Below are 16,401 nucleotides of genomic sequence, written 5' to 3'. Positions count from 1 at the left end.
AAACTCCGGCGGGAAATTAGAAATTGCTTCGCAATTGCAATAATGGTAGGCGAATCACTTACTACTCGGCTAGCCAGAGAGCGGCTAGCAGCGCTTAAAAAGTTCATACCGTTACGAGACAGGGTCCGAGAACAACTTCAAACGCGGCAGCAACTACAAACCGATTTTACTGTTGGAAGCGAACAACTCTTTGCCCCGGTAACTAAAGCGACCAAAGATGTTACGGCGGCAACTGTACCCGTCCTCGATGCGCTTGAAAAGATAGCGGCTCAGACCGAACAAACAAAAAGGTCTTTAGAAACACTCCCTGCAAAAATAGCGGCTGCTACAACACGGAGGTCACCACCACTCGCTATAATGGACCCACAAGAACCTTATGTTACAATGGCCGACGAAGAGGAACCAGGTGCTACCGCAAGAGAACCAGAAGAAGAAATACCGGAAGAAATACCGGAAGAAATACCGGAAGAAAAAGATAAAAGGGGGAATATACCCCGTAATGTACTCAAGAAGAGCACAATAGATCAAATTAGAGGCTTCAGCAGCGGGGAAGAATTAATTGATTTTACCGCCTCTAATTTTGCTAAGAGCGTACGAGATAAGGAGCATATCAATAGCGGTTACAAGAAAAATATAAAGACGTTAAAGGATTGGACAAGAATGGTGTATTTAGCGAGTAAACACGAGAATGCATTACCACATCGTGGTGATCCCGATTACGACGCATTCCACAAGGAAGTTGAAAAAAGGGTAAAACTAAAAAAAGGAAAAGGATACTCTGTTGGTAAAGAATCCTACGGCGTTACCTGTCCTAACAGTGTTCTCAGTGATATATCACGGCTAGAGGTACTAATCGGAGGAAAACGAGCCGGAAATAACTCTCCGGAAATAATCAATGAGGCAGCTGATATTTGCAAGCGTTTATTTACGGGCGGTATCATGGACATTGGTGCGTATCGAACGTTCATAGACGAACTCGTGAATGATTAAAAAAATTATCGTTTTTGTTAATTCTGGCCGTTTTTTGCCATTTCTTGACCGTTTTTTGCCATTTTTTGACCGTTTTTTGCTATTTTTTGACCGTTTTTGGCCATTTTTTGAGGGCAAAAACCCCAGGAAATCATTTAGAGAAAATCGATGTTTTTGCTGAAAAATCGAAAAAAAACGACTATAAGCAACAAAAAACGACCAAAAATGACTAGAAATCAAGAAAAAACCGGAAAAAAACCGGATTTTTATCGAGGGTAAAAACCCGAGGAAATTTTGATAAAATTTATTCCGGTTTTCCACACGGCGGTGGGGGAGGGTGATCAATCACTGGTGATCACAATCACTAATTGAAAAACCGGTGTTTTTATAATAAAGATGATCATACACTACAACCACGATAAACCAGTACTCGTCTACGTGGTAAACTCGCGATTGCCTGTTTACCGCGCGTACTATGGAGATGGTCTCGGTAGCACCATTGCGGGGTTATTTACAAGAATGGCTCCAAAAGTAGCGCCGTTAGCCAAACAATTAGGAATGAAGGCTATTGATGTTATTCGTGATAAGGGAATCAGCGCTATTGGAGATGTTGCCGGAAAGGCGCTTTCTGCAGCAAAGGACAAACTAATGTCGTTGGTGAGGAGAAAAAAACAAAAACCGCCGGTGATGCCATCAACGACGGTGATGCCTGCAAATGTCAGTAAAGTAATAAATAACGCCGTGGAAGAAAAATTAGAGTCGTTGGCGGCTCAGTCGTCCACCAACGCGCCCATGAACACAATAGCGGGGGAGTGGTCTTAAACAGAATTCAAAGAATTTACGACGAAAAAATCGCAATTGAAAACATCAACATGATAAATAATAAAATGTTTGCGCGTACCGCTAATCCCGCGTTTGATATGGACGCCCCAGTGCGCAGGGATGATTCTGTCCGTGATTATCAATATTATTCTTATTATGCAGCACAACCTGACCTACGATCGCGAATTGAACTTCAAGTCCAAGATACCAGTAAATACTTTTTGCCGTGTGAAGCGTTTATCGAAATCGAGGGAGAACTCGTGACAAATGCTGCCGATAATGCGCCATACGCAGATGACAATCGTGTTCGAGTTGGCTTTGTCAACAACGGTATCATGGCGTTATTTGAGAGCGCCAGATATCTTATTGACGGGCGAGAAATTGAATCAATAGAACGCGAGGTTGATGTTGCAACGACGATAATTGGGTTAGCGAGATACTCGGATGATTATACAAGATCGGCGGGCCCATCTATGATGTTTGCGAAGGACTCCACCGATAACGCTGATCATCTTCAGTACATCAACGTGCTGGTGGAAGGAGATACCGCAACTAACCCACAGGCTGAAGCAAATAACCCAGACCGCAGAGCAAGACCAGGCGCTAATTTCACTGTTATAAAAAGTCTTAACGATAATTACAATATGTGATTCGCAGCACGAGTAACAATGTTGCAAAGACCACGCCGACAGTTTTCATGCGCGATTCCACTCCATCACATATTTGGATTCTGCAGAAATGTCAGGAAGGTTATCTATGGGGCTAAGCATACAATCGCGCTAACGCGAAGGGGCGATGACAACAATGCAATATGGCATGCTGCTGGCGTCGCTGCCGGTAAAGTCGTTTTAACTAAAATGGCATTGTGGATGCCGGTGCTGACTCCATCAGTTACCACGGAAGCACGATTGTTAGCATTTATGGAACGGGGGGGAAATCGTTGTTGAGTTGGCTAGCGGTAACAACTGATGCTAAAGAGGATAACGTCGCCGATACGTTTACATGGCACCTGGCATCAAAACAGGGTGTTTCAGCCCCGCGTCATATATTCATAGCGCTACAGAATAGGGAACGATTGGGCAGTCAAGAACACAGCCATATGATATTTGATCAATTAGGAGTCAGGGATGTTTCGCTGAGAATAAACGGACAACAGGAACCATCCGAGGATATACAGCTTAATTACGGCGACAACCATATCGCACGTGTGTATCATCGATTGCTGTCATATATGGGTCGTGATCAAAACGTCGACACTGGTTTGCAAATATCACAATTTGATTTTAAAAAGCTGTATCCGATTTATTATTTTTCGTTGGAACATCTTGATTTAACGAGACAATCCGTCGTTGATATACACTTCCGAGCTCGTATAGCCCCGGCTGGTGCCAATTATAGAGCGGTTGCTGTCATTCTCAGCGATAAATCAATGCTGCTAGAAGGCGTTGGTGGACGAATGAGAATCGTTGATGCGCCAGTGGAAAACATGTAATTGAAAGCACAAAACGCGTTTACAATAAATGTCATATAGTGTCGTCAGTGTAGAGTTGACTGATGGTCAAGTCAAGAAATTACGATCAAAGTCGGCTAAACAATGCGGAACCACAATAACGCTGAAGCCGTCACAGATGGCAGGTGGTAATCATAAGATATCGTTGACGGCGCGTCAAATAAAACATTTCAATAATGCGATGAAGAATAAAAAGGGTGTTCAAATAGATTTTTCAGCCGCAGCGATCAAAGACATGGAAAAGACCGGTGGGATATTTCCGCTGTTAGCCGCGATTCCGGCATTGATTTCCGCGGCCGCACCAGCAGTGGCGAAGGCGGCGGCGTTAGGAGCCGTTGGTACCGCGGTGGGGATGGCATTGAAGAAGGTAACCGGGAAAGGCTATAAAAAAAAACGATCCGTGGCCGGAAAGGGTCTAAGACTACCGGGAACCCCGTATTCATGGTACTCGGGAAAGGGTCTAAGACTACCGGGAACCGTTTATTGACTCAGGAGTCAATAACTCCCATGTCTAATTTTGATTTAATAGACGCCGCAAACGCGCTAGCAATAAAAAACTTTAGAGGTGTTTTTATGAGGGATCAATTACTGGCGGCACCAAGAAATATTGAAACCGGCATAATTAACCTCGATGGGTCCTCCGGAGCGGGAACTCATTGGGTTGCGTACGCGATTGATCCGCGTGCGATCGTCTATTTTGATTCATACGGGTTAGCTCCGCCGAAAGAGTTCATGCGGTATATCCGGGCGTGTTCAGCCCGGGCTTTTTATTCCACTCTGCCAACACAGCGATTAGGTGACCCACCGATATGCGGCCGTGAGGTATTGAACGTACTCGCGGCGATTTCATCATCGCGGAAACCACCTCATGTGGTTGTAAACGAATACACTAGTGGGGTCGTAGAGGCCCGGCGGGTTAATTAGAAACGCCGTTTTTTTTTACAATAACGATGATTGATATTTGGGGACGACCGGTTTCGGCGCTGAAAGAGTCCACGGAAACGCCCGCCACGGATGACATAGAAAAACTAATCGAGAATGAAATCGCTGATACGTTGAATCTAACAAGTGTTGACCCGGGCGAAATAGTTGTATTTCAAGACCGCCAGGGTAAATTGAAATCCGGTAATGTGTCGCTGAATGACGTTTTAATACGACGGCGTGATGCCGCCGAGGGCACTATCGCGTTGTATACCGGCGACGGACGACTCAAACCGGGTGAACATATATCGGCGGTAATGTTAGCCCAGAGCGGTATTATAAGGTTGGATGAATCAATGATCGAACTTGACGCGCGTGTGAAAAAATCTACCACCGAGGTGAAAAAATCTATCACCGATATACAACTCACTACCGCTAGTTTTTTCGGGACCCCGACGGTAACCGAACCGAATCTTGCAACAATAAAAAATACTATTTCGGAGTTTACAACGCTGTCGGGCCAATTGACCTCGTTACGGAAAAATTTTAACAGGGTTGATAGCGCCGTTGATAGATTCCTTGGTAAAAAAAATATCAAACCGGATGAGATTACAATAACTATAAATGATATCACTGCGTATAGACAGGAAATAGAAACAATCAAAACTAATGTTGCAACGAGCAAAGGGAATGTAGACGTGCATGAACGGGAAATAGGAATAATCGGCGCTAATGTTGCAACGATCATAAATAATGTAGACTCGCATGGACGGAAAATAGAAACAATTAAAACTGATGTTACAACGATCATAAATAATATAGACGCGCATACACGGAACATAATGACAATCAGAGCTGATATTGAAGTGAACAAAGGGAATATAGACGCGCATACACAGGAAATAGGAACAATCAAAACTGATGTTGAAGCGAACAAAGGGAATATAGACGCGTATTGGCGGGGAATAGGAATAATCAAAACTGATGTTGCAGCGAACAAAAAAGGTATAGACGTGCATACATATGAAATAGGAACAATCAAACTTGATGTTGCAGCGAACAAAAAAAGTATAACCGAGAATACACGGGAAATAGAAACAATCAAAACTAATGTTGCAGCGAACAAGATTAATACAGACGCGAATTTGCGGAGAATAGAAATAATCGGAACTGATGTTGAAGCGATTAAAGACGGACTACCGAGAGTAGTAGAGCAATTCGAAAAAATAAAAATCCCTCATGAGAACACCATCAACACAGTATACACGATTCGGCATGGATCATTCGATATGACTCCTACACAGAATACAGTAAATATCACCGCAACTGTTAAGGGCATTTATCGATTGACACTGGTTTCAATAATGCAGTTTAATATATTATCGCCGAGTTCATCCGGGTCTAACAATACAATATCAACAATTATGGACAGGAACGCAACTGAACAGTTTACAATTTATGCCGTTGATGGAAATTTAGCCAGGGCGAACATTACATGGTATGTGGAATTTGTAGCGAATCTAAGTATTTAAAAACACTAGCTCTTTTAAAATAAAAATGACCACCAGGGTAATTGAATCAGAGGTATCACCGACGTCACATCAATATCGATTCGATACCGCAAAAGAATTCTCCGCGAATTTGAAAACGCTTTCCGAACAATACCGCGCAAAAATAAAAAAATACCGCAGAAAAATAACCACCATCGACGCGGTCGTGTACTCGGTGTCGGGTATAGTAGCCGGTACCGGTGTTATTTTATCCACGGTAACCACGATAGCCCCGATCGCTGTTCCAATCGCTATCTCCGCGATGACAACAATTGCTGGAGTCGCCAACGCAATCACTAAAAAGATATCATCGTGTTTTCAGAAAAAACTCGACGAGTATACAGTAAAACATCAAATAGTATCCGACGCGTACTCGAAATTATCCGGGTTGATCTCGTTATCGATTGATAATTTGTTCATATCCGATGTTGAATTCTCCACGATGGTCCAGTTGTATAGCTCCGCGATGTCAAAAATCGAGGATTTTTAACTGGAAGCCGGAACCACCTGGTTGTTGAAATTAGACACTAAAAACAACGAATAATAATAATGTCGCTGAACCCCGAAGGGTTTCAGTTGCTTCAACGGATCGCGGAGAACACCACTCCGGTACAAACAAATATGATATCGATAACGTCAACGAAACCCGAATTCAGTGTGAACTTTCCATCACCGGTTCCAGTGAAGGAAATAGCGCTGGCAAAATTGCGAATATATCACAGTTGGCCTAATATCCGAGCGAAAGCATTTAACGGACAACAACCTAATAACTCGCTGGTTTTTGCACGGACAAATAAACCCGATGGGACCCCAGACTGGGAGGAGGTTACAATACCAACTGGGTCATACCAAATAGAACAAATCAATAAAGAATTTCAACGCAGGATAAAATCGATCACAGGAAAGGAATCAAAAATCGCTATTACGGTTCATGAACCGACGTTATCGTCGACGATTGAAATAAGCACACCGGGGTATATGGTTGATATCTATAACAGTTCAATAAGAACCATACTAGGATGGCCTGAGAATCCACCTCATGAAATCCACGCGGACAAGCAATCGTATAATGAGATTAATCCCAGTTATCGAAATAAATTGTCTACTATGAAAAACGCGTTATTACCCAGCATATTTGCATTTCAAGACAGGAATAACATGCAATGGTATTTTCAGTATGGGGAAACTCCTGAATTGCGCACCACATTCGTAATTAGTTTAAGGAATATCACTGATATGTTTGCCGAGATTAATCATTATTACCAATTACAACTAGAACAGCTACGGGAAACAAAAGAACGAAAACACGTTGAGGTGTTAAATCAACTTATATCAGACATGGAATATATTAATGAACGAATCGTTGAGATAATATACGCTAACAGCAATGATAATAAACAACGATTCCTAACCGAGTATAATATCGCAGAAGCCGATTTACCCGATTTCAAGTTTCCAGGATACAATGCGCCAGAACTAAGAAAGTCTCTTAATGATTTTCTCGGTCCATCAACTTATATCCTCAAACACGATAACGGAGATGGTGGTAGGCATATTGCTCCATACAACGTAAATATTGCATCGGTGATAGCGATTAATCTAGTGTGTGATGTTATCGAAGGGAGTTACCAGGTGGATACCAAGCAATCAAATCAGGCTCAACAGGGGTATATCCTTTATTCATTTTCACCAACAGCCCCTCCGGGATTTTTAATCGTTGAGAGTCTGATTAATCCGATCTATATGCGATGCCATAATCGGTTTTTAACGAGAATTAATTTTAGAATTACCGATCAGTCAAATAACCTAATTGATCTGCAAGAGGAGGAGTTAGTGATCACTCTGTTTGTAAGATCATAGCAGCAGGGGGGGCGATGACATCGACGCGGTCGTCGCTGTGCTTACCGGACACTGACGACGCTGGGGATCGACGCGCAGAAGGTGTTAATTAAACCAAATGACGTTCCGAACAATTGTCGATTTGGCCCCTCGACGATGACAACGACGACGACGTCGTTTTTTTTTTACCAGGCGCTGACGACACCGGATCCGCTGAGTGCAGAAAGTATCAATTAAGCCAAATAACGATTGGACAAAATGTCGGATTCGCCCCCCCTGCTGCTAGCTTTGACATAGCTGCCATTGTTTGTGCTGCTCTTGACAAAATTTCTGCTCTTGATCCCTCTTCAGTGATTATGGAACCAAGATATTTGAACTGGCTCACTGTTTCCAGTTCATGTCCTCTGACTTTAATCTTGGCTGAGATTTGTTTGCCACTATTTGTCATCAGTTTTGTCTTCTCAGTGCTTATCTCCATGTCAAATCTGGAAGATGTTTCATCCAGGTTCTTCACTAAGGTGGCTAGCTCGTCTTCACTGCCTGCCAGCCCATCAATGTCGTCTGCAAAGCGGAGGTTGGTGATGTTACGCCTTCCAATGCTGACTGTCCCACAGTGGTTTTCCAGGGTTCACTCATGATGCGCTCTAAGTAGATGTTGAAAAGCGTGGGTGACAGGAGACAGCCTTGACGCACTCCCACTGTTGTCTGGAACCAGTCTCCCACAGCACCTTGGGCAATTACTGCATTGGTAGCCTTGGCGTACAGCTGCTTGATGGTATTGGTTAACTTTTGACCCATGTTATACTTCTTCATTGTGGCCCACAATGCCTCATGCCACACTCTGTCAAAGGCCTTTTTGAAATCTATGAACACATGATAGATGTCTTGTTGGTGTTGCGAGTACTTTTCGCACAGAACCCTGAGATTGAATATTTGTTCTGTTGTGCTTCTTCCACTCCGGAACCCGGCCTGTTCTTCAGCGATTATTTCTTCCGCTTGTGGTTTCAGTCTGTTCAAGATGATCTTCAGCATTACCTTACTAGCATGGCTGATCAAACTGATAGTTCTGTAATTTTGGCACAGCTGGAGATTGCCTTTTTTGGGAAGTGTTATAATCAGTGACTGGGTCCATTGTGTTGGCCATTCACCTGTCTGCCAGATCTTGTTGCAGATTTTTGTAAGTAGCTCTTTCACTGATTCTCCCCCATTCTTGATAAGTTCAGCTGGGATGTTGTCTACTCCAGCTGCCTTCCCATTCTTCAGTGCTCTTATTGCTGACTCCACCTCTTCTTTGAGAATGGGGAAGTCATCATCATTTGAGGAGTTTGGAACTTCAAGCACCTCTGGGTTTCCTGTGGACTGATGGTTGTAGAGTTCTCTGTAATACTCAGTCCGTCTTTCTGCAATGTCACTCGCTTCTGTGAGGCATTTTCCATTTTTGTCTTGAATGGTACTGACTCTTGGTTGTTTCTGTCTGGTGAGGTCTTTCACAATTTGGAATGCCTTTTTGCTGTTTTTCTTTATCAGACTGTTCTCCATTTCTGTGCACTGTTGTCCAATCCAATTTTATTTTGCTTTGCTCAAGTTTTTTCTGATATTCTTGTTTATTTCTCGGTACTTCAATGCCCCTGTTGTGTGTCTGGTGTTTTTTAGTTCTCTTCAGGCATCATACAACCTCAGAATCTCTTCTGTAACCCAGGGTTTTTTCTTCGGGCGATGGAGGCCAGTGATGTCCTTGGCAGCTGCTGTCATGACTGTGTCGAAGGTGTCTGTCATCTCATTGACATCACCATCCATCACAAGGAGTGGAGCAAATTTTCCTCCAATTTTGGCTTGGAATGACTTGCAGATTTTAGGGTCCTTCAGTTGTTCAAGGTTGAATTTGAGCCTGATGTTCTTTGGCTTGTTAATTTTCTTCAGCCTCACTCGGAAGTTCATAATCAAGAGGTCGTGATCACTCCCAACATCAGCACCTGGGAATGTCCTTGTTTTTGCTCTATTGATGCCAGATCGGTAACGGTTTTGAACCAGTATGTAGTCGATCTGGTTGTGATGGGTTCCATTTGGTGAGTGCCATGTCCAGCATCGTGAAGCTTTATGTTGTCCCAGGGTGTTGGCTAGTACCAAGTTGTTGTAGCTTGCGAACTCCAGCAGCCGTCTCCCTTTTTCGTTGGTAAGCTCATTGCAAGAAGGTCCACAATGTACTTCCCAGTCTTTTCGAGCATCTTTGCCAACTTTGGCATTCCAGTCTCCTTGGACAATGAGGATATCTTTCTTACTGACCATGTTTAGAATACCCTGTAGTTTGTTGTAAAACTCCTCTATTTCTTCATCATCATGATCGGTAGTTGGAGCATAGACTTGGATAATTGTGATGTTAAAGGGAGATGCTTTCAGATGAATGGAAATGATTCTGCTAGCTATGGGGTAGCATTCAAGCACAGATCCCTTGATGGCTTTGTTTACAAGGAAGCCTACTCCATTTATGGACTTGTCACACTCTCCACTATAGTATATTATATGCCCATCTTCGGTTTGGTGTTCTTCTAGGGATTTCCATCTAACTTCACAGAGTCCCAGAATGTGCCATGTGTAGTGTTCCAGCTCATGTGTCAACTCTTTTAGTCTTCCAGTTTGCGCCAGAGTTCTAATGTTCCAGGTGGCGATGGCAATGTTGTCTCTCGCTCTGACTGTATGCATAGTACCAGTAGCACACTTGTCACCTCCGTCCTGGTGGACAACGGCAGGCACGGTCCTTGTTGACCCGGGCGACGACCGATCCGGTATTGTAAGCTCAGATTTGTCCAGCATTATCAGTGTGTCTTGGGCAAAAGTCGTCTGGCGGAGCCTATCCCTCTCCAGACCAAGGAGTTGCCAGAAGGGGATGTAGTACATCATACAGCTGCCTTAGGGTTTCCACTCTGGATTTTCTTTTAGGGTTTACTCCCTTAGCCTTTGGCTACCCAAAGCTGACCTGCAAGGCAGCAGGAGACTCATGGATGGGCGGGTGCGTCCATTTCCCGAGCAGATAAAGCATCTGCCACTGCCCATTCGTCCAACGCATTGGATATTAAATAAAAAATCCTGATTGCATTATGCGAATCCCTTGCGTCAAAAAAAAAAAAACGCATGGCAACAAAATGTGTGCGTTAATTTTCTCCAGCGTGCGTCACTGACAAATGTGCATAAAGGGAAACACTGACTTAAAATGAGGGCTGAAATGTTAATTAAGTCTGTTTAGTTTAGTTAATCGTGTTCATTACATTTTAAAAACTAAAGGTGAAACAAGGTGCAATGATCAAAAAGGTTGAATATACATACAAATGTACTAAAGCATGACAAGCAGGCTACAGTGACCTTAGTTTGGTGTGGCCAAGTCACTTCTAATATGTGATGTCTCCAAAGAATAAACTGCATAAAATGCACTCCAGGATTTTAAGCGTAACACAAGTTGATAAATTAATTAATCAATACTATATGAGCAAAATGATTAATTGCTTGATCCATTTCCTTAACATTACTGTATTATGATCTTAATTACTGTACATTATTATAACAAAGTACTAGATTCAACTTTCGAGATGAAATGCAAGAAAGATTTTATTTTTTAAGATCAGATACTATGAAAAAACAACTGTCACAAAATCAGACCAGCTGATGGTTCTATCATTTATTTCAAATAAAATTGGTGAATACCACATGAGTTGGTAAACTTAACTGGCCAAATTTTAAATTTCATCTCAGGTTCAGATATATATGTTATTTTTGTGATGGTCAAAACATAAGAAATTACAAATTATCATCCTTTTCATGGTTTCTGCCAATATTACGTGCAAAAAGGTTATTTTATCACCTGCAAAAAATTAGATTCTTCAAAACAACGGCCCTATGTAAAGCGAATATAATGAATATGAATCGGGTAATAAAATGTTTTGGGGGATAATTCTTCAAGTAGTCACTAATGAATATAGCCAGTGTGTTCTTGAGGCATAATTTACAAATGTATTTGGTACATAGGATGTTCTGCATGGAGATATTACTGATGTAAAAGGATTACAAACACTTCTATCTTTTCAAAACATAAGAGTGCATGTGATAAACATGCATAAAACATTCAAATGAACAATATAACAAAAACACCAAACAAATAATTAATATTCTTCCTATGATATCACTGGTGCTATGATACTGCAGTATTCCAAGTTTTCAGTATTTTACTGTCAAGCACCACCTATCACATGCTTGTCACCATACACTGGATGACCATAAGTTACTTATTCTGCACCACCAGTTGGATCTTTGAACATCAGTGTTTCCAATAATGGTCATATCCCATGTTCTCAAATAATATCTTTCTTTTTTTGAATCTATATAACTGTAAACAATCTGTTAGCCAGTTGTCCTCTTAAATATCCTGTGATGTCATGCAAGAGTCAGATGACATGATTATCATATTTGTCAAGAAACAGTAGATTGAATCTAAACATACTAGTCAAAATGTAAAGTATGTTAATGTTGTTTTCTGTAAGTTCTGATAGCTTTTTCAATTGACAGGTGTTGACTTTAAAACTTTGTGTTACTTTATCTCTTAGCACATTAAATGTGCATTTAAAACATATCACTGGTATACTTTTGTTTCAAAATAAAACCACTTCCTAAGCATTATTGACAACCAATTTAAATAATGTAATTCTCAAAAACATATTTATACATAAATCATCAATAAATCTACATGAAGAAATCAACAGAAGGATGCTCTGGTTACAAAATCTTATCAGAGCCAAATACAACAGTGTATGAGATGACACCATCTGTGTAAGAAACCATGCTACAAAAAATTCAGAGCAAATTTCTGACATGAACATTAGAGTCTAGTCTTCAATTCATTTTGGACATAATTGTTAGATAAAAAAAAAACAAATGTGTACTTGCAGCTGCCTGACTGTCACAGTTTTTTGTTGCTGACTATAGCACTTTTTCCCCCCAGGGTAAAAACAAACTTTTCAAAATATATCTGATGATTTAACTGAGCCGGTTTTGCCCAGTACTTGTAGTGCTTAGTATGTAATATATATATATATATATATATATATATATATATATATATATATATATATATATATATATATATATATATATGTTTTAAAAATATAAAAAAAACCTACCTGCCCTAATTTTAAACCAGTACAATAGGTAACACTTCTTATTTTTTTTATAAATGCTAAACTTAAATATTGTTTACTTCAATATTTACAAGCATTATCAATATCTAAAAAAATAATTCAAGAGATGTGCACGTAAACACTATACTTAATAATATTCACTCTGCTGGGTTTTCTTAACATACTTTCTCAACTATCATGTGAATTTTAAGCAACATATATATCATGATCCCTACATTAAGATACATATATGCCATTACAGATATTTTCCCCATATTAATGATGTATCAGAGTAACTCATCTTTCACAGCCTGGAATCTACATGGTGTCTAACAATCTTTTCCCACAACCATCTTTTTGAAACTGGAAATTAAATGTATTTAAATAATAATCAAAGAACAGTAAATAGATATATATAATACCTTTAAGTGTCTTTAATTACTTGTTTGCTGACTGCTGATTTTAAGAACTGCAATACTGTAATACTCTGGGCTAAACACTTTATTCAAGTTCATGAACATTTGGCCTCTTGTTTCCTAGTCTGACTAAAGATCCCAAGACAAAGACTAACCCAAAACACCACTAAACTGTACAAAAACACTCTCACCTACCCAATATACAATTATACAATTATAGTGAATCGAACCAAAAAAAATTATAGTGATCAGTAAAATTATATAATTAACATGTAAGATCAGGAGTTTTTAATCACCAAATGAAAGAACCCATGACTACCCTAAAACAGTAAAATACTATCTCAAAATGCCCTCAACTACCCAGGATACATATAGGCAATTAAATAAAATCAAACCAAAAAAATGGAGTGATCAGTATAATTATCAAGTAGGATCAGTCAAGTTTTTTACTGTGTTGATAATTATTGAAGGAGAGACCTCAAGACATCGCAAAACTGTCCCCAAACACTATAAGACTGTCCCAAAACACTCATCTACCTAGGATACATGTATATAATTACAATAACTTAATGAAATATGCAAGTTTTGGTGCATTCTCTGTCTCTTTCTGATCATAGTTAATTCTTACTAAACCACTTTTAACTGACAAAGAGCAATACAATAAGTCAGAATCATGTGTCACTAAATTAATGTTTCAAAAATTCTTTTAAAGATTTTGTTTTTATAATCTTTAATGTGACAAAGTGCAGTATGCTGAATAATTAGAACCTAAGTGTTCTATATTTAGTTTTAAAATTCTTTATGGACAAAATTCAAAATTCATAATATCGCAAGAAATTTTCATTTGTTATTAAGGCAAAAGGAACAGCATGCAAATCACGATAGTGACAGCATCTATTGGACAAAAGGACAAAAATGCACTGATTGCTTTTTGCAGGACTTTAAATGGCAAATGGTAAATGCATATAACAGTAATATTAAATGACATCAAAAATGAAACAATGACAAAAAGTAATATATATGTGTGTATCTAATATAAAAAAGTGACACCCACCCCCCCAACCAAAAAAATATAAATAAAAATGGGCCATGGAAAGTGTACCTCCTTGTGGTGTGGCCTGGATACGTATTGATAAGCGAAAATAAAATGAGTATTCAATGACTGTACAGTGCATTTGGTATTTATATATCCATACATAACAGAATGCTTTTACTCAATGCTTAGAATCAGAAGCACAATAACTCTTTCATTACCTGTGGGTGATTAGGTAATTGGCTCAAACATTTCTTGGATTTTTAATTTTCAATTTTGGGGTTTTTAAGATTAAATGATTATCTGTTCAAATGAAATAATTTCAACATTAAAACATAATCTGAAGTGTCTTGTGGTGTTTTCAAGAGTGTTTGGTGTGTCTTGGGGTGATTAGTCACCCCCCTCAATCCCCTGTCAGTTGACCTTACAAGCTGTTTATTTAGGCAGTGAGATGTACAGAGGCTCATTACAAAGAAAATTATATGTATCCATCAATGAATAGACGGCTGGAGGGGGGGGGGATGTGCTCCAATCTTTATTTTATGTGCATTGATGTTAATCTGAAATATGTTATTTTCGCCAGAGCATATGTACAATAGTATCACAGGAAGAGATTGACTTCTGTGAGGTGTATCAAAATAGGTGATGTACTACACGATCTTTATGACCAGGGGTCGTCTTATGAAAGCTCGTGCATAAACGAAGGAATATATCAGTCATTTCTGATCCGTAATTTTCTAAAATAACTAATAGTAATATTTCCAAAATAATGAGATATCAATATGAAAGAAGTATATTTATGAAAACATGAAAGCCAATGCTTAAGTGCGTCAAAACTGGGGAGTCTGTGATATGGCAATACAGTACTGTAGTGCAAGGTGGTCCAACTGCAGGCCCGCGGGAATCTTTTGTGTGGCCTGCGCTCATACAAAAATAAGTTCTATAATTACAGCATATATTAGCATGTATGGCCCGCTGACTTTACATTTTTGGGTTCATATGGCCAGCGGAGTTAAGATGGACCTGGTCTAAGACCACCTAGTCCTACAGGTAAGACATAGCACAGGTTGATTTTGTTTTAGGTGCTTGACGCCCACAACATAAATATCACCATCAGGTCTTACATTAGTCCTACATGTAAGACATAGCACATTTTGATTTTGTTGAGGCCACAACATAAATATTAGCGTCGGGTCTTACAGGTAGGACTAGTCTTACATGTGGGACTAAAGACCACCCTGCTGTTGTGATGGCGTTTTTGTTTTCTTAAGGTGCTATAAATCACTTAGAGCTTCGAAAAAGCACATGGTTTTAGAGAACGATTAAAAGTTCGTCGCTAACTTACACCTAAAATGAGACGGGACTGAAAGAATTACGAGTTGTTTTCTTTCCACACGTAGATCTATTAAGCTCTTCATATGCTGCTAGCCACAACAAAATTAGTGCCGTAAAGCAATCTAACTTCCCGTGAGGAGTATTCATCATTTTATTGAGGAAAAACAAAAACTTGGAAATTTAGAGCGCCATCTGTTGTCATAATGCCATGCTAATACTGTAGTATCCCATTATGACAACAGATGGCGAAACGAGTTGGACAAGAAAGACAATACTGACAAAATTAGATTGTTGCAAGGCCAAATCTAAATGAAATCAAGAATTGGAATGGTGTAATTTGTAATTTGGCAAGTTTATAAACAGAATATAAAACTTGTAAAAGCTGACATAGCATTTGCCATTCGACAAATTACAGAACGAATCCAGCGTTTAGCAAAAAGCAAGATACAATGACGCAGAAGGCAAGAAGATCTAAGCACTTGCAACTAGCCCTTTACAGTTTTCATCAATGAAGAATACAATATACATGGATGGAATTATGAATGTAGCACTTGCAAGCAGCCATTTACAATAATGCAGAAGGAAAGTAGCACTTGCAAACTGCCACATACAGTTTGCACCAATGAAGAATACAATATACATGAATAGAATTATGAAAGTAGCATTTGCAAGCAGTCATTTACAAGAAGGCTTCAAGGAAAATTAGAAAACACATGCATAGAATTATGGCGGTAATCCCCCTCCATACTATTGGAGTTGGCGCATTCGTAGTGATCATTCTTGGGATTGAAAATAATTGTGGACGATTTTAATGTTGTAGTTTACTTTTTTGTTCTGGTTTATT

General features: G+C 39.7%; 1 protein-coding gene across 1 annotated transcript in view; it reads right to left on the bottom strand.

The window, feature by feature from the left end:
• The window catches only part of LOC149800215 (uncharacterized), a 28,363-nt gene extending 12,687 nt beyond the window's left edge, over positions 1–15,676 (bottom strand). The window contains exon 1 of the mRNA XM_089957204.1: positions 15,568–15,676. The gene's annotated coding sequence lies outside the window, so the exon portion shown is untranslated. The remainder of the gene's footprint in view (positions 1–15,567) is intronic.
• Positions 15,677–16,401: the final 725 nt, after the last annotated feature.

The sequence above is a fragment of the Sinohyriopsis cumingii genome, chromosome 5 (genome assembly GCF_028554795.1).
Source record: "Sinohyriopsis cumingii isolate HCF-2022 chromosome 5, ASM2855479v2, whole genome shotgun sequence".
Lineage (NCBI taxonomy): Eukaryota > Metazoa > Mollusca > Bivalvia > Unionida > Unionidae > Sinohyriopsis > Sinohyriopsis cumingii.
This window is presented reverse-complemented; position numbering and strand designations above follow the sequence as displayed.